An 18,878-nucleotide genomic window follows, 5' to 3' on the forward strand; every position below is an offset into this window, starting at 1 on the left:
CAGCTAAAGATGCATAAACCTAACTTTCCTATTTGCGAGCAAGTAACGTCCTGCTTCCGTTGACGGAGACTTGGTGCTCAGAAAGAGGCAAACACGTATTCAGTGGTTAGCTTCAGCGATTCCATAGTTGGTGCGGTTGAGTTTAAGGCCACAAGACTCATATTCAACGCATATCATTCCGTCTCGAAAACACGAAAAGCGCATTAGTTTGCAAAACCGTGGAGCTTGTGCACTGAACGTGCCGCAGTGGCATCTATAAAACTCACGATCTCAAAAATGCTCGAGCAAGGCTTTTCAGGCAGCCTTCTTTATGTGCCAATACACGCGTGAGAAGGGAACTGGAAACAAATCCAAGGTTTTGAAAGGCTTCGTGCGGCTCGCTCAAATGCTTGTTTGTGTGCGCGGTTCCTCTTCGACCGTGATGGAGTTCAGAACTGATTTTGACAGCTGGCTTTCGCTCGCGAAATCAATTGCGGAAGGGAAAGTGTGACCAGACGTGCTCGGCATTAGAAGCCATTCTTTTCTCTTTGCCCGGCCGTTTTTTATCTCCGCGCTTCGTTCCTAAATTATACCGAAAAAAAAATACTGATCTAATCTGCTTTATACTTTGCTGGAAAAAGTGATGAAGCGACAGCGAGATTGCTTGACGTTGGCAGAGCTGTTCTTTTTTCAGCTGCAGCCGGTTTTGTGGAAACTTTATTTGATTAAAATCGCCTTTCATATCGTTTCCCGCCCCACTGTCTTTTATTTCTTTTAATTATTTCTTGAAATAATCTGAATGGTTGCCTTCAGTTGCAAGTCAGCGGGTGTAGCTTTCTTCTCCGCTGGTTTGTCCCGTCTAATTTCCGGTGTTATTTGCGATGTTGTTTACGCTACAGTTACTTGAGTGACAATGTTGCCACTGCTGTATAAGCGTTTGGAAAGTTCAAGCTAAACATGGGTTGCAATACACAGACCTAAAGTGCCATGCATATTCTTCAGCGCACTCAGCATCTCGGTGAAAATGCTTTTGCAGCATTTTCCTTTGAGGTGCCGATGCAAGGAGTCTTTCCTGGTAACGAGTTAAGTCACGCAACGTGTCGGTATACTTCGAGTGGAACGCGTGGGAGCTGTGTTTGCCAAAGTGTCCCTCGCGAAAGCACACAAGCCGGCTTATGCGCTCTAAAAGAGCACGCTGACACCAGCGCCTAGCGCGTGTTCCGAGTCCGAAAGCGATAGAATGGCGGTCTAATTGAAGTTTCCCGCCGCGGCAAATTACCTGCCCGTGTTCCTGAAAGTACGCAGGTCTAGCTTCGCCTCGGCGCTGTCTGGTAAGATTCCGGTTTCGTTGAAAACCTCCTCGTACGCACAAAGCTTTCCCGTAGCTTTCAAAGCTTTCATCGTTTTCAAATTATCGGCGCAAGTGCCATGTACCACCGGTCGATATTCAACACGTTTCCTCTGACGAACTCTAATGAAGGATTGAACCTGCGTTGGAGGAATCTGAGCACAGAGAGGAGGTTAGCGGTTCTGCTCAAAGAACTTCGTCGACAAAGGCGGGCGTTCTGCGAGATTTCGCTGAGGTGTTATCGGGAGCGTATTCGCAGGAATAAGTGCAGTGTACAAGTTGAAGCTCTAGAGATACAAGCAAGGATATGCTCTCGGCACAAATACTACGCCGGTATTTCGCGAACAGAAATGTCAGACTGCAAAGGAAATTTATGAACATGGAACTAACAGCCTGTTATTATAAACGGTTTAGAAGATATCATGTCTACTTTAGCAGATTTTATAATATCGCCGCACAAGTATGAAGGCACTCAAATTTATTGCCTGAACACTATTCAGAATCCAGGAAAACCTCTCTCATAGAATTTAGATGTTTCACACTTGAGGGCTTGAACCATTTGCTATGTTACACATATAAAAGTTAACATCTGACGTTAGACCATTTCCTTAGCTCATCTTACTTAGAGCTGCTTGTTAAGTTGCAGATGAGATATTTATTGCTTAGAGAATAAAATAAATCTATGCTACAGAAGTGTAGACTGTTGGGCTAGGTCTTGAGACAAGCTGAAGCCAGTTTAACGCCACCAAACAGGTTTCCATGTCTCAACTGTCTGGTTGCGTCAAACAAACCTATGCAGTTTTCTTTAACATTTCTAAAGAACGTTTTTATTTTCTGGAAGCCATTGCAGTTCAATATGTCCACAACTTTTCCCAGCATCACTGAAAAAAAAAATAGATGCAAAACGAAAGGCTAAGGTCAGCTTTGTTACCAACCAAATAACACAACTGAAAAGGCAATAAACGTATTCTCTCAAAAAAAAAAAAAAATGGCTCCTAGCATCACTTTCAACTTAACAATCTAGCTCCAATATAGCCGCTCTAAGTGGTAATTTGCTTAAACAGTCTTGCAACATCTGTTCTTAGATCATAAAGACTATGATGCAGCAAACTGATCTGCCGCATTGCAAGGAACAGAAAGGCCCTAGACACTCCAAAAATGTTGCCCACTTGTCATGAAAGACTGCTTCCTTTATCTTGACCTTCCGGTAGCAAAGTAAGGCAGCCTTGTACAATACAATTACCTGCATCTGAATGGGCTTCAGTCCACATATGAGTGCGTTATTAAACGCAAAAATGACATAATGTTTTTGACAAGTACGTGAAGAGACGATAATAAAAAGATTCCGTCCAGCAACGATTGCAGAAGATGTGGAAACCTTATGGACGGCGCTGGGTATAGCTTGAGCCATGTCATTTCAATGATTCAGTGAAAGATGAGAGTACATCATTCCTTACGGCTTGCAAAATCAATTAGATGCACATTTTAACATTTTTGAGTAAATATTAAGAGCGGCAAATAAAGGCTGTTATTCAATGCTTTATACTATAGGTATCTCTCCTACTAACTTTTGAGGGTTTTGTTTTTATTAAAGCATGTTCTCAGCAATAATTCATCATTAATTAATTTACAATACCGGTATGCATTGCTTCTGGCAGCCCACCCAAAAACACTTAAGACCCGCCGCGGTGGCTCAGTGGTTACGGCGCTCGGCTGCTGGCCCGAAAGACGCGGGATCAATCCCGGCCGTGGCGGCTGAATTTCTATGGAGGTGAAATTCTAGAGGCCCATGTACTGTGCGACGTCAGTGCATGTTAAAGAACCTCAGGCGGTCGAAATTTCCGGAGACTTTCCCTACGGCGTCCCTCATAGCCTCAGTCGCCTTGCGACGTTAAAACCCCACTAAACCAATAAACAAACACTTAGGTTCTTAAGTACGGCAGAAAACTCCTTAGCAAAACTCTGGGAGGTTTTATATCATTACTGAAGCATGAATTTCTTCGGGAGAGGAGTCTGTACTCTTATGATCTACTCGTCTTCATTCGGTTTACTTGAATAACCCACAGCTCTCACTCTTTCACCTAATCACATACTGAACAGCTGACTAAGTTGCGTGTTTAGTAGCCTTCGCCATACATTTATGTACTTCACACCGTCTGTCTGCTACCTTCTGTGAGTGCCACGGCTACCATTTAAAGAACAAAGCGTACGCATTTATCCATAAACTTCCCTTGCTTGCCAACTTCACTGCTTCAAATTTACAGGGCCTTTGAGGGCTGAATGCACCTGAAGATGCTAATTTTGTGCAAGGAACTGAGTTCAACAACATCTAATACTTTGCTGTTTTTGGGACACGGTAAATATGAGGCATTCCTTGCTAATCCCAACGATCTTTTGTTCTGTGTGCTAAAATTTGCATTCAGCAACTTCTCAACTGGCGAGCCTGGGCCATCAAACGGATTTGTCGGACACATGCGTGAGTTGCGAAAAACGCTAGGGGTAGACTTTGGTCGGTATGAACAGGGCCCTTATGCAAACGCACCGTAACTCAGAACGCCGGACTTCGATGGCGCGACGGACCCGACGGAGGACATATCCGAACATGAACGCGCGAAACAGTTTCGTCATGCCTTTGTCATAATGTACAAAACGATAGAGTGGGTGGACCTTTCGGTCCTGAGGTCAATAGAACGCAGCCTTAATAGCGAAGCGTGAATAAGAAATAATGCGACAGCCAGATGCCGTCTGGTTTCAAATATCTGTGTGCCACCATCTTTCAGAGGGTGAGCGAAATAAATCGAGGAACACTCGGTCTGGGTGCGAATCTACCCATTTTCCAACCAGAAGGCGCTGAATCGGCTTTGTGCCTATCGCTGCAGGACCACGTTCCTGTTAGGAGATCTTTAGAACACCAAAATAGGTCACGCAGAGCAGTAAAAACTTGGCTGCTTCATACCCCCCAGAAGGAGAAAGATCGCGCTATTTATAAGCATGCATTGAGTCTGGCTTCTCTGTTTACTTTTATCGGTTCGTCATAGTTCGAACGTTTAGTTTGTGAGAAATGCGGTTGCTTGATCCACATGAATCTCGGGGAAATCACGTACGGCATCCACAACTCTGTTTATTTACTAGAGCCGACGGTAGTCCAGCTAACGTCCGACTAGACTGTCCTGACAATGGCCGAGACGCACGCAGGTAAATAGGTTGACAGCTAACACACAGTCGAGGAACGCATTATGTTAAAATCATTTGCAGTTCAGTTTAAGCGGGTTCAGTATGTAAAACGATGCATTAATTCATACTAGAAGTGACTCTACCCAGACGGCCTGAATGCTCGCAGCAAACTTCGAAGCTTAAAAGGGGACACATCGCAGTTTTCTTTCACGTTCAATAGTTGCACAAGAAACTGAGCAAACCTTGATTGCCCTTCCCAAATGAGAACTGGATATGAAGCGGTACTGATGTAATCCTGGAATGTCACTTTTGTAGACAGCTAGACAGGTGCTTTGGGCGAATGTAGATCAATCGGATATGTAAGGTTGGACGGCCTTTCCTCCTAGTAGGCCTCAAGGTAGTGCAAGTAACGTGAGCTGGGTGTTGGGGCGTCTTCCGTGCGGCATTATTTTCTCATGTAAACGAGCTGTTTGTTTTACACTTACGCAAAACTTCCTTTCAGAAAGGCTGATATCAGCAGTGACAAGAAAAGCGGCAGGTCGAGAGGTCGGTACCCATTGAGCAAACAATAAAACGACTCAGATTATCAATATACATCGCATGCCAACATTTACTCTCGTTGTTTATAATCACTTTTTGGCATTCATTAAAAGACCGATGGATAAATGACTTACCGTTAGGCGCACTGAGCCGTGTAGCATAACCGTTCTCCGCAGCAGGTGGAGCCTGGAAAGCAGAAAAGAATGGTTTTTAGTGATGCGAAACTTTTCAAAGCAAATTTGGGCTGCATCTAAGCACACCTGCAGACATTAGATATAGCACTTGAAAAGGAAGAAAAATAAAAATGAGGACGCGTTGCTTGCGCGGCAAGCGTGTTTTATTCCACTTAAGGCGACAAAAACGTTGCGGGAAGGCAAGGTCAAACTTCAGCGTAAACAAGCTAATACCGCGGCTTCTGGTTGTTTGTATCTGTTACTGCAGAAAAGAACTACCGGCGGTGCTAAAAGACCAAAACACACCGGCGATTACTCATTCATTCACTAGCTTGTATTTTTATGCGGAATTAACTCCGTAGAGAAAGGCTCTGTAATGAGAGTCGAAACTTCCATGCTTTTAATTACTAAATTTTACAAAAACAGGTATATAGCTGACAAATGCGAGTTCCGCTATTGCTTTTCGCTACCTGGCGTGCTGAAAACAAAACACATCGCCTTTCCCACGTCATGCTTGTTACTGTGATTTGAAGCCACCGGAATGCTTTGTGGAAGTGACATAAACTTAGGTGTGCAGAGCACTGTGATTAATACACTTTGGATTCACAATTCTTTACGCTCTTAGTGAATTGCAGAAATAATGCTGAACTTACAGCCAGGAAACAATTCCTTTGATGAATTTATCGTCGTATCGCCGCAGCAGCCAATTAGTCGGCGCGCACAATGCTTGTTTACCGCAGTTCTGCTCCCGTCAATGAAAGCAACAAATTTTCCACCCACACTATAATTCAGTCTAGTTCTGAGCATTACAGGCTGCAATGGCTGGCAATATTGCCTTCACTGCTGCGCAGCGCAGAGACTTCACTCTTTATTTCTAGGAATATTTATTTTTTGTCATGACTACACGTACAGAGTCAACGCACCATGCTCCACGAACAAATTTCCGCCTTAGTAACGCCCCATTCCACGCCTGTGAACATCGATCTGCACAGGCGCACACCTGCAACTATTGATCCTTAGACACCTATTTCTAGTTCTTCGATTACGTGAGCAAATAGTGCGCGCTTGTATTTATTGCGCGAACCTAAAGTCGCAACGAAAAAAAAAAAGAAAGTATTCGTGGTTTAGAGGCCATGCTTGCGCTCTACCGTCCACACAGAGATTTACCGTGCATACACAACACTGGTTGTATTTTATTTAGGGCTATATATAGCTATGCATAAGTATGGGACATCAGCGAGTCCCACAACAGTTTACGAACAGAAAAGCGTCAGTCAAATGTTTTGACCTTATTGAGGGCAGCAGAGAATAGAATACAGAGGGATGGGGGGGGGGGGGGGGAGTCCGAAATACAAAGCACTCGCACAACCACCTTATAATCTCAAACGAGACCGTACTATGTATAGTGCATGTGAAATATTTGTCTTCTCTGTAGATTGCGCTTACAGAAGCGGTTCGTTGAACGTGTTTAGCGGACAGTGAATAAACATGTTTTTGCAAAATAAGCATGTTTGCGCAAAATAAGCATTTTGACGGCTCGTCGGTCCATGGGTATAAAGGTGGCTGAGCCAAAATCGAGAACAAGCAAGACGAGTATTTGGTTTTTTGAAAACAAACACACAGAGTTGTGGTCCTGGATTAACTTATTCTGTTTTTGTTTATCTCTATTACATAATATTACTGTCTATCCAAAATTTCTATTATTCACATCGCCTTGTCCCTCTAGGCTAATCGATGGATTCGTTGGGAAGTGTAATAAGTGCTCTCCACACAGGGAAGGTAAACTGAAAAGGAGACATGCGCTTACAAAACCAATGAAACTCGAACAATCCTACACCGAGAGTATTCAGGAAGTTTTATTAATTGACATGACGTTGATACAGCTTTATTTGGATGACTGAACTTGCACAAGCAGTCTCGGCGGACTAAATTTTAAACATCTATTTTTTATTGAGTTTTTTTGTATTCATTCCTACAATTATTTTCTTCTGGTACATATTTGGCGTGGAACCAGAAATCTACATAAAAGCACTCTAACCGCAACCCAATTAATGAGTTTCTCCTTCCATCACTATGGAGCACGCAGGGTTTGCAAAGCTTTTTGTATTTTCCCTCTGAAAACTTGATGTTACGAACGTCAATTATATCTTGAAACAGTGCAATGACAGCTATAGTTTGTATAAGTTTGCTTGCTTTGTCACACAGATTCAGGGACGCCATTCTTGTTCAACAAGCAAAATAAATCGATAAGCCCTTTACGTTCCTGCGATTTAAAGTTGGTTCCCTGTTTATTTCCCTACAACAACCGAAAGAACCTACTGGGTTTAAGGTAAGATCAACTTTGACAGAGCCTGTATTCTCAAAAAACATTCAGGACACTTCCAGGGAGTTCACAGAGAGGGCTGCATCCAAGCACACCTGAAGACGTAGGACATAAAACTTGAAAAGAGAGAAAAATAAAATTGAGGACGCGTTGCTTCCCCGCCACTTCATCATTGATCATCATTGGGTGACGCAGCGCTCAATATCGGAGCTCGCCTTAATATAAATTCGAAATGATATTCTTCCCTCGCCGCCGTTCTACGTTTTCACCTGAATGCACGGTGGGTTTAAAAACTCGTGTAGGTCACGCAGCGCTCGCTATTTGAGCTCGCCTTGAAGTCACGTCAGGTTGGCGCAGTTAACTCAGTCGCCAAAGAGGTGTGAACGGCGCCCTCTTGTCATTGTAGTCTAAGCGCGGTTCGAGCGGGCGGGGACTTTCAACTAGCGCCTAATGGCGCTATCGTTGCAGGCGCTGCTTGAGAGCTCAATGCGCAATTTCCGTTCTTCAAAGGGGCACTTCCAGTCAGGAAGGCATCGATCGGAGGAATGAGACCCCGCGGCGTTTCTCTGCCCTACCATTTTTTTTTTTTTTGCTTCTTCCTAAGGAACCACGGAAAACGTGGAGTGCTTGAAGTTGGAGAAAACTTGCGCAGCGGTTCAGGTCACGGAAAGAAGTATTTTCCTGATCTTCAGACTTTCTTCATCACGCGGCGATGAGTTTTCGTTTCGAAAATGTAACTTCTACTTCCAATCTGAACGCAGCTGCTTCTCTTCTCTTTTTCCTTCCTGGAACGCTTGCAGGATTCACCTTTCGCGGTTTAAGCCAGTCAGCCTTACTGTGACCGCTTTTATCGTGCTGTGCTTGTGTCTTAGGATGACGGAAACCCATTTCAAGAAGACGGTGCGCTATGAGAAAGAGGCTCATGACGCGTCAAAAAGAGAGTCATAGACGATCCATTAGATCCATGCAGTAGAATACATGTTAGTATTGGTGCTCCCCCCTGACGGTCGCGGGTAGCGTTATCCAGTTCACCAATCATCGTCTGACATGCACTACACCCTCTCTACTCATCTGATCCAACTCATCAATCACAGTGTGCCACGCCGTAGTCCCTCGCTGCTGTCACCGCTTCTCGAATCTGATTGGTTACAGCAGCTTTGTTCTTCCCACCCGTCAAAACCCACCAACTCGCCCTCTACCTACTTTAACCTGTACTCTCTGTTGCTTTTCCTTCTCTGCCACACTTCTCTTACCCTATTTCTGCTTTCAGTTCATCTCCTCTCACTTACCCTTCAATCAACTATAATCTAGCTCCCACCCCCTCTCCCTCTATCTTCTCCAAGTTTCCTTCTCGCTGCCTAACCTGGGATATCCCTCACTCCAATTTGCTTTCCTCCTGCGGGGCTTCATATGCCAATGCCGCACGCTTTTCGCGATAGCTGGGGCTCCAATGCTAAAGCAATAAAAAAACAAAAATAAGACGATACGAACTTGTGACGACAGCACGGTGATTCATAATTAGTGTAGTGAATGCAGTCATCAGCTCCAACTGTTCCCCTCGTGGTTTTCATCGTCTCAGTGCGAATCTTGGGCTTGTTATGCAAACGTACACAATGGCGCGCAGGCGACACCGATCACAAGTGAGCAAAAGATCCCGTTTTTGTGTAGAAATTTCAAATAATTGCAAAACTCTAATGCAAGAAAATGAGTACCTATGTCGTGACGACTAAAACACCAGATATTAACGCATTGTCGCGTACAGCTTTAGAAAAGAAAATGTAGGATTTACAAATTTTTCTAAAGGCTCGATTTTCATGCTCTTAGACGAGAGAGGAGGGAAGTTCCCCTCTTCTTCGAATTATTCGGTGCTCTCGTAGTGAAAGTTGAGCCATGCGTCACCACGAAGAAGCAAACTTGGCGGCCTATAATTTTTTTTTTCCAAAGGGTGTGCGCTTAATTCACTTGCATAGAGCTACTCCAGACAAGAGAAAGAAGACACCACAAGCGCTGACTCGCAGCTGAAGGTTTAATGGAAAGGCGAAGGAATAAATACAGGGACTCACTGGAAACTTCACACGGCCATGTGGACAACAGAATAGCGTAGAACACCACTGTACAGTGGTGAGCAGCCTTGTCTAGAGCGCTCGGGCGGTGCACTTCCTTGCAAACGAATCCAGATTTTGTGGCAGCCTCTAGAGTCTAGCTGCAACGCTTGCACGAAAGTAGCGCCAGATAGCCTCGTAAACAAAGCAGGCACGAAAACTTTGCCCTGAAATGAGGGGCTGCTCTCTAATTTCGGTTTTTGTTACCAAGTGCGCACTGCTCAAGCGCTCTAGACAAGGCTGCTCACCACTGTACTGTTCCGTCATCAGTACCATCTGATTCGTGAGGTGATGACAGCCTTCTTCATTAGCAAAAAAGCAGACCGGTGTGTTAGTCAGCCTTCAGCGGCCTTGTCAAAGAATTCCGCAACTTGGATAATCAGCTACCCTTTGCTCCTGAGTTGTCACTTTTTGTACTTATCCACATTTTTTTTTTTCATTCTTTTCAACTTGTCTCGGTCTATGTGCACATCTCCGGTGGTTACCTGCATTTTTTAGGCCTTTGCCTATTCGTTAAACTTAGCTGCGAGCCAGCGCTTGTGGTGTCTTCTTTCTCTTGTGTGTGTCCCGTATATTTTGCGCCGTTTTTCATCATGGTTAGCCAACAACTTGCCCAAACGTCTGCTTTGCTCTTGTTTCAACAACCGGTGCGTGGCAACGCCGAAGGTGCCTATATTATATCGGAAGGCAATAATAAATTAAGGCTGATTGGCTTCATCCAATATTATACTGTAACCTGCAACAACGCCTTACGGCTACATTGACTTGAAGATATAAACGCAAAAATTTTTATGCTGTATAATTATACTAATACACCTTGCTGCTTAGCAGAAAAAAATTATTCCACAAAATGAGCGATTGGTTGTATGGTACCACGAGGTGCTCCTTTTTGCTTTCGTTTACAATCTAGGCACTATCCTGAAACCATATTGTATGACTGCGCTTCTACAAAGCAATGTCCTGTATTTGAGCTCCGCTGCGACAAAAAAAGAGAATCTCCAGGCTAGTGGTGAGAGCGCTTAGCTGCAGAGCCCGGGTCCGAACCCGACCGCGGCGGCCGCGTTTCGATGGAGGCGAAACGCAAAACGCGCCAGTGTGCTGTGCGATGTCAGTGCACGTTAAAGAACCCCAGGGGGTCGAAATTATTCCGGAGACCTCCTATGCGGCATCTCTTTCTCTCCTTCTTTCATTCCCTCATTCCTCTCTTCTCTTACGGCGCGGTCTGGGTGCCACCAATTACTGCGCCATTTCCTTTCTTCAAAACCACTTTTCAGTTTTAAGGTTGTGTGTTTGCCCTATATTTATAGCACAGCCACCAGCATAATACCTCACAGTCATTCCAGTTCGGTATATGTGGCATAGTTTGATAAAAAGAAAAGACTTATAGAATGAGAGAACTCTGGCGCCTTAACGCAAAGTCACATGAATCGCAAATCTCCTGAAGTTTCATTTTCTTTTGTTATTTTTTTTCTCTCTCTGAAAGGCCTGGAAGCATCATATAAGTCTATCTAAGCACTGAATCGCTAAAAATTCAGTGACGATACCGGAAAGCACAACTCTAATCCAGTACGTGCACATTCCCTGCATTGTCACCTCCTACCAGCAGCGAAGTCCGAGATTTTTATTTTTCATCCTTTCACATATGTAGCATTGTCCGCAGGGACATATCTGCGTTCCTTTCATAAGTGTGTGGTCACTGACGGGTCCATACATCAAGTCTCACTGCCAGCCTTCATTTTAAGAATCCATAGGTTAGACACCCTGCTTAAGCAACCGATCATTCCTTCATGATAGGTGATTAGTATTTAAGGAAGGCATACCTACACAGCATTTCGACAGAAACTCATTTTACTCGGCTGATAACGATCCCATGTGCATGTGTGGTTCCCAGGCACATCCATCCAACTTTTCTGGGACATAATTTTCCCTCCGCGTACTTGAACTCGCAAGTGGTACCTTTAGGGTTGTCAACAAGCAGTAGCTCCATTCCACTGCGCCCCTGCCCTGACGCTGGCTAAGTGAAACATTTCTGTGCGTATTTTGCGTCACGGTTCTATTCTGGTTCACTGTGGGCTTGTGATAAATGAGGAAAAGATGTGCACTATGACTAGGAAGTTACTGAACACCGGCTGCGCTTGCACGTAACCCTCGCGCCTAATTATTATTTAATGAGGGATGAACTCGAAACAATTGCCGATCTGTCTCGAGGTTACCAAGTAGCGCCTGCGGGAATCGACACCGATCGAGCGGAAGACAGAGTCTGTCTGCCGGGGTCTTGGTCTCCTCGATTCCCTCGGTTATTGATTTCCTTTTCCTGGGCCCACCTTCTTGCCTGCCGTGCTTCTGTTCACTATCGTGGCCTTGCATGTATTTTCTTCATCGAAACTGGTCAACGTTTAGAAGGCTAGACGAGTTTGCAGCGCCTCTGAGCTTTCCGCCGAATAAAAACTTCTCCACGCTACATTTCTTTCCACTTTTTGGCTGCGTGTCACTCTCTGTTGCGACATGTTTTCCCCCCTTGAAATAGGTACCATATTGCTTTCTTTGCGTATAGTTTGCGATCGTTAGGTTACAAAAATAAAGAGCAGGCATCGGAAATTTTTCTCCTCTGTTAATCGGTCTGTTAACGAGCTTATCAACGAGCGCCCACTGTTTTTTCATGTACTCGGATAACAGTGACACTGTTTCATTTACTACCTGTCTTTCTTCCTTGCGCTCCAGCCTCTAAATTTGATCCTAGTTAATGTAAAACGTACGCTGGAAAAGGAGAGCACCAGATTTAAAGGGGCCCAGAAACACAATCTTAGTTAACTGTTTTGCCTGTTGATTGCATACAGTGAGTTATAATGGTGCTATTAGCGTCGGTGATGCCGCGTACATTCCGTTTCTTAATATTTTAATGTCCTCCCAAAAACAACTTCATGGCTCTGATGGTGTCGCCACACAGTGGCGGGTTTTTAGCAGCGGATATGACATCACCTGGCGCGAGCTTGATGACCGGACAAAGAGTAAATATACTGCAAATTGTGTGAATAAATAAAGACACATTTTGTCACCTGTCTGCGTTTTATATTAGATCAACAAAAACAATTTGTTTGTCTTAGATAAAAGCCCTGCAAAGCAAGTAAAGTAAAAATACACCACCAGGGGCGCTCTGGCATGGAAACAACGCTGCCAGTCTCACAGAGAGCAGGCAACCGTGGAGTACAAGCTTCCGCGACGTGCTCTGGCTGGCTGTTTTGATTGGTTGCGCCAGGTGCCGTCATTGGGAGAGCGAAATAGGAGTGGGAAGCCCCGCCAAAATCGAGTTGAGGGCAGCGTTTTGTTTGCTTGTATTTTGAAATTTCTTCACTGAATAACTCCCGTTCCTGTGCATCGATTCCTGTAATTCTTTTTAAGTCAGCATCTGTGTGACATAAAGAACCCACCTGAAGTATAGCCGGTATTCCCCCAGGCAGTGTTTCGCAGCCCCTTTAAAGGTTAGAATTTTATTTACGCACCCATTCTGCTCTGTTCAAAGTAGAATGTGTTTATTATGAGCTAGCGTTTTCTTTTTTTATTTTTGTAGAAACTTCAGGTGAGTTAAGTGGGAACTCAGCGTCTTTATCACTAGCTTGGAGACGCATCGTGCACTAGCCGCTGTTGTTTCCGTAGGCGCAGATAATGCTGAGCCCAAATTGCCCTTTGCCTACATTGGCAGCTCGCAGAATCATTAAAGAGAAGACTACCTTGTATGCTCTTCGTGACCATGAAATGCCTCTATTACGATGATTTATAATGGTTTCAAATGAAATATCAAACAATTTAGACAACTCTTGCCCAGTGCAGCTGCTTGATTCGAACTCTCTCTCAAATGCTGCTAGTGATTGGTAAGTTGCTCCAGCGTCGACATCAGCATGCTGTTGACTGGTTAAGTCGGAAAATTAACGAATTACAATCGTTGCTGCGCAGTTGCTCTAACGTTAGCTGATTTACTGCCAGCAAAACAAACACTACCCCGGCAATCCGAAACAACTGAATGTGTACCGGTGCGCTCAAGAGTTAATCGAGCAGGTCAATATTTTCTAAATGTCATCCCGTCTTTCATTAATGGAAAAGAAGAAACATCGGTTGTGTATGAGAACGTGCACTAGCGCCCACTACCCGCATGCACATACCACGGCTGAGAATTTCATTCAGACAAGGCAGAGGAAATGTTAACAGGCAATAGCATTTTCCGGTTACTTCTGGCCGTACCTGTCCAAACAACTGACTTGCCACCTGGAACTGCAATCGTGCGTTTATCTGTATATGCGAAAAAGAGAAGATAGACAAGCACATCAAAACCTTCACTTTTATAAAACGAAGTAAGGTCTGTCATGTAGAGAGATCGATGGCGTGTTGACCGATTTATGTCAATGTTTTATTTTTGTTTGCTTCATTGCGCTAAGGTATGCACTGGTTTCATCTAAATTTCAAGAAAAGCGGTTGTGAGCTAGAGGCTTTATGTCTTCTTCTGCTGTCCCGAATCCGCGCTGTATAAGCTAGAGTGAAAGCTTCTGGCCTAAAAGACATTAGTTTTGTCGAAACTCCAGCATACTTCCATTGTGTCTGTCCATACCGCTTAAAATACAAGCACATACTAGAAATGACTCAATGACGAGCAGTCCATTTTATCTTTAACAAGTATGAATATATTGATTCGGCATCAATACTGATGCTTGAATTAAATATTCCTTCTTCACAAAGCCAGGTAAATATAGCCAGACTTAAGCTGGCCTCTTCTAACTTTGCAATTATGTAACTAATCTAAACCTGCTAGCCTATGTTCAGCTCTTTACTAGGTAACAAGGAGACATCCCTGTGCTCATAATTTTCTGTGTTACAAGGCAACAACAACTCTGTTCAAAAACTCATTTTTTCGATGATCGACCACAGAGTTGACTGCTTTTCCTATTACTATTTCTGCGTCTGAATCTTTGAGTAACTTTGGTAGTGCATTGCAATATGTATTTACTAGATAGCTTGCACCAGATGTGACGTGTGCCATGACGGTGAACCCCACTTAGCTTCGGCAATGCAGGCCGGAGCAGGTTCTGGTAAGCGGAATACACAAACACGAACCTTCTCACAGTGCTCCTGGTTAGTCTGCATGGACGCTGCTGTTGCCTATGTGCAAGCTATGTTTACCTCTTCTCAGATCTTTAGTTTAGTGACAATAATATTAGGCCTGTACTGATCGCTCCCCCCCTGTGTTAGGGGTACTTATTTTTGAGTAACAGTGTTTTCTTGCTATGCTGACTCCTCCGTTCGTGAACTTGCATAGCAGTTTACGTACATTCACAAATATTATATACATCCTTTAAAACCGCTTGTAAATATATTTTTCGCCGTCTTAATAACTGCTTTGTTTTGTCGAAGTTTGTTGTTTTTTGCTCTATTTTCCTTTGAACCCACCTGCTTAACCTCTAAAACCACAGCATTTTGTAAATAGATAAATAAAATAGTTTATTGCACTTGTTTTAGAAAATTTATCAATGAATCCAGGTAAGCCCCGCCTTAAGAAATAACAAACTAAGCCATCATTGCTAGCGTGAGGTAGGAACAGCTATTACTGCAATGTACAACGCGGGCTACTGTTTTGGCGGAAGAAAGAAATTCTCTAAAATCACATTGCGAACACTGTGGCAGGGCACTGACAACGACCACACGATTGATCTGAAAGTGCATTGCTGTCAGTATGCGTCTTAACTACCTTCCGTACAAAAACAGAATTTGAAATTGCACTCATCTCTATTTGCGGCAAGAGTAGCCGCTGCCTACCGCTCGTCTTCAGCAGTAGCTGTATTTGATCATTATTTAAACAGCGCCCATGTGTACGGCACAGTCATCAGTCCTTGTTTTTCTCGAAGTGGTTTAATAATGACCTGCCATCAACTAGACCAAACTTCTACACTATCTATATACGGTAGGTCGTGCTCAAAATTGTGTTCTTGCGGTCTTCTATGCTTCTCCGGCGCCGTAATATAGGTCAGTATGCGCATGCGCGCACTCTCGTCAGTTTCGACACTTTGGTTCCTCATGGGACCGTAAACGACCGTCTGGTAGGTGTTCCCGAGATATTACTACAAAAACTGAAGAGCTATGCATGGCGTATCTGAGCGACTACCTAGAGTAAGAGGGGAGGGCAATTTTGAGAAGTTGCAGGCCGGCATAAGGATAAAGTGATGAAATGTTGGCTAATCCATCCACTTCTGTTCAATGCATTTGCATCTAGTGACCTTAATCGATCTCTCCGCTAATGAAAGGTTTCAAGGTAGGTTCGGTGCCTTCGATTAATCTCATTAAAGCTCCGGGCCGCACGTTGGCTTTAAGCACGTCTGCGGGGCCGGCTTAGAGTGCCCAGAGGAATTCCAGCCATTCGGCCATGCTACAAGCCGGCGGCTTACAGATAGCAGGGCAGCGATTATGCGAGTTTGGGAAACCAAAACTTGACTTTACTCGAGACTGCGACCAGTCGATGGGTTAGCCCTGGGGGAATTACGCAACACACATTATCTCTTGGCATCTGGCGAGGAACTGGATGCTTAGGTACGGGTCAGTCGCAAGCTATCAGCCATGTTTTCACTCCTGCTTGCTGGATTAATGAAAACTATTAAGCGTCTTCAGTTGTGAGGGGTATGCGGTCAAAGCAGAATAAACTTGTGTGACATCTAACAAGCAAAGAAATAAACATATTGTTACTTCTGTAGCGAACTGCTTTAAATGCCCGTATTTTTTCTTACCATGTTTTAATCAAAGTACGCAAAGCGCTCAATAAGCGTGAGACTGAGAGCGACTGTGGATGCCCGATTTCAATATAGAGCGTGGTAGAAGTCAGTAAGCAAGCATCCGCTAGGGCATGTTTGAAACACGCAGTCATTTTGGAGACACACTGATTCTTCAGTCAGCTTGTTCAAAGTGCTGCAAAAGCACTCAACATAAATCAGAAGTTGCATACTAAACAAAACAAAAATAAAATTAACCACTGGGTCAGCTAGGCTGCAGCTAGTAACGCACCTTTTTTTCTTTCTCGATTTCTTGAACACTTCTTGCATTAAGAATAGTTCAAAAGGAGGACAAGAGGGACCCTGAAAGCAGTGGTTATTCAATGAATGGAATTAAACAGACCCTAAAAATGCTGCATAATTAATCCTTTTGAAGAGTGGAAATTTCTCTTTTGTTTTCGTAGCGTGTTTGATATAAGAAATCTGGGAATTCAAAAGTTTTCCAACTGGACAATAATGAACACCTCAGGAGGCTATCTTGCATGTGGCGTTGTCACGCACCATATTTGTATCAGTTATCTGCACTTGAACAAAGTCCTTAAATTGAATGTCAGCCAACTACCCTTTGACCAAACAAACGATATCATGTGGTTGATTTTTCTTGAGGTGTAATCCTTTATCTTTCTGGCATGAAATATTTTCGCTTTTAATTTCTCATTGATCAACACCACAAATAAAGAAGATCGGAACATTCCGTATGCTTTCCTTGGTTTCCGTGAACTTTCGCTTTCTTCATTTGTTCGCCTCCAAACAAGTTTCGCCAACATAACCCTGTCGTTGTCACTAATAAAATGCGCACGATTATGAATAATATAAATTTTTTCCTTTCCTCTCACTATTCCGGTTATCATCCGTTAAACTTGCTAACCCATACGCCTATATACAGCTAAACTAAAACTAGAGAAAAACAAACAATAAATGCAAAGAAGGATCAAAGATGTAAGAATTTAAGCCCAGTGCTTACTCGACGAGGCATATTACAGTCATTCTAACGAGCAGTTGGTCGAAATCATTCCGTCATCACGAAAAGATAAACTCACTTCCACCTACCACCAGCCCAACTCTTGCTTTGTTTTTTTGTGCGACGCTTTACACCTTAATGTACTTCCGCTACACTAGAGTCGGGGCTCATGAATATTTGCCACGCAAGGCCGGTTCGACGCCGAGCACGAGCAGCATTTTACTCATCCCTTACGCGTCATTTAGGCATTCGCTTTCGCATGAATAGTTACTTCCATTCTTGTTTGATTCTCATTCGTGCGATTCTTGCCGCTGTTGCTTAAATATACCTTTTGCCGTTCTCTATATTCTTCTTCGCACTTATAAGTACCGTGTGAGAGTTATCAGGTGAGTGATTTATGTACTTCTCCCGTCTTCGCAGTTCATCGTCTCCGCACGTCTCTTCTTTTCCGTCTCCGCACGTGCGCCACTTTGGCGTGAAAAAGTGCGCCGGAGAAAAAAAAAAGCTACACAGATGCGCTTCATCCTCACTCTCTCATTCCACAAAAAAAAAAAAGAGAGAAGACCCGAGCATTCTTTCTTTTCTTTCGTATAGCTTCGTCTTTGCGGTTCTGTTTCGCTCTTTCTCTACGATGTTCTGATCAAGGAAGTCCGCGAGACGGAAACTCGACTACTACTGCGATTGCGCTAGGTTTTGCTGGTCTTCGTGAGTGCTAATCTCCTTTTCGGGTTCGATAACTATACGCGTGAGCAGTAGCGCCAGGTAGTCGTCAGCGCATAACGATGCGTTTTCCCCTCGTGGTACTGCTGTTTTTCGCTTCCTCGCCTGCGCGCAGGAGATATAAGTTCTCGGGGCTGATTTGGCATAACTTCGGTGCGTTCTTGATGAGCTCCAACCTGCTCCAACCTGATGAGCCCCAAACTAATTTCCTGCCGCTTTGATTAGCGACCGCGGACCGTAAAAATTGCAGAGCTCACTTATTCGAGCACCTACTGCGCCTACGAATGGTCGTTTCACTGAACGCGTGAATTCGTGGTCTCAGCGAGCGCTTGGATTATTCGCGAGACTTACTAACGCTCTTGCTTCCGACGTATCCGGGGTAAGCGCACTCTTCAGTTAATGGTAATGGCACCAAAAAAAAATGGAAACCACAGGAGTAAGAATAAAGTATCACCCACACTACACCAATATTCTAGTCAATATCATTCTGACGTCAAACTTGTTTGGCTATACACTAATCTACTGCTCTAGTTCCATTTCTTGGCGTCCCCAACGCGGATCGACTTCCCTGCTGCTATGCTTTTCTAACAAGCTCATAATTTTCAGCTGCAGCTAGATGTTTGCGGCTAAATATGCACAGCAGCTCCTGTTTGTATTCCTGGGAACGCCACCGATATTCGGAATTATGACGGAGACTCTAACGACCACGACTTCACTGCACCTGCTTTTGGAACTCTTTTTCAAGCTAGCGC

The 18,878-nt window shown here is 44.0% G+C and overlaps 1 long non-coding RNA gene across 1 annotated transcript in view; it reads right to left on the reverse strand.

The window, feature by feature from the left end:
- Positions 1-5,175: 5,175 nt before the first annotated feature.
- Positions 5,176-18,878, reverse strand: part of LOC149343251 (uncharacterized) — a 159,642-nt gene continuing 145,939 nt past the window's right edge. The window contains exon 3 of the long non-coding RNA XR_016282700.1: positions 5,176-5,227. This is a non-coding gene — a long non-coding RNA (uncharacterized LOC149343251). The remainder of the gene's footprint in view (positions 5,228-18,878) is intronic.

This window comes from Amblyomma mixtum, chromosome 5 (assembly GCF_055824585.1).
Source record: "Amblyomma mixtum isolate Tamu chromosome 5, ASM5582458v1, whole genome shotgun sequence".
Taxonomy (NCBI): domain Eukaryota; kingdom Metazoa; phylum Arthropoda; class Arachnida; order Ixodida; family Ixodidae; genus Amblyomma; species Amblyomma mixtum.